We start from the raw sequence: 707 nt of genomic DNA on the forward strand, positions 1-707 counted from the left end.
AAAGGGCCAGTGAGATCTGAATAAGCAGCTTTTGCTAATCTGACTGGAAGCAATGAATAAATAAATTTCAACTACAGAATATTTTATGGAAAACAGTTTCTCTGAATATTATTTGATTATTACTTTTGTTTTTAGTCATCCCAAACACAGCTGGTGCACATAAAAGTTTTGTCTGCACACTTACTCAATTTCTGAGAGTTACAGGGAAGGATAAACAGTCCTTACAACAAATCCTGTTATACACCCTAAAAGAGGTAAGAAATATATTATTCCCTACAGTGATCTAAACCACAAAAATCCCAGTAGACATTTAATCATCTTTTTTTTTTTTTTAAACACCTACAGCACCTGGTATTCCAAGGTGGTTTCCCATCCAAGTACTAATCAGGTCTGACCCTGCTTAGCTTCCAAGATCAGATGAGATCGGGCACATTCTGGGTGGCATGGCTATAGACTAATCATCTATTTTTTAAATTCCTCCCTACCATAGTATAAATTGCAAGATCATGTTCTTCACCTGTAAAGGTAGAATCAGTCCTTTCTAAGCATATAGATAGTTTCATTATATATGCATTTATTTAAAATATTGATTAAAGAGTTGCTGGGCATTTAATGAAACTTGGAGTTAAATGGAATACATGTTTTTAACTTTTGCAGTAGTACAAAGAAGAAAGAAAGAAGAAAAAGAAAGAGAAACATTATCTCAT

The 707-nt window shown here is 33.4% G+C and overlaps 1 pseudogene; it reads right to left on the reverse strand.

The window, feature by feature from the left end:
- Positions 1-336: 336 nt before the first annotated feature.
- On the reverse strand, positions 337-455 carry LOC118601277 (annotated as a pseudogene).
- Between the last annotated feature and the right edge of the window lie 252 nt (positions 456-707).

This window comes from Rousettus aegyptiacus, unplaced genomic scaffold (genome assembly GCF_014176215.1).
Source record: "Rousettus aegyptiacus isolate mRouAeg1 unplaced genomic scaffold, mRouAeg1.p scaffold_m13_p_3, whole genome shotgun sequence".
NCBI lineage: Eukaryota > Metazoa > Chordata > Mammalia > Chiroptera > Pteropodidae > Rousettus > Rousettus aegyptiacus.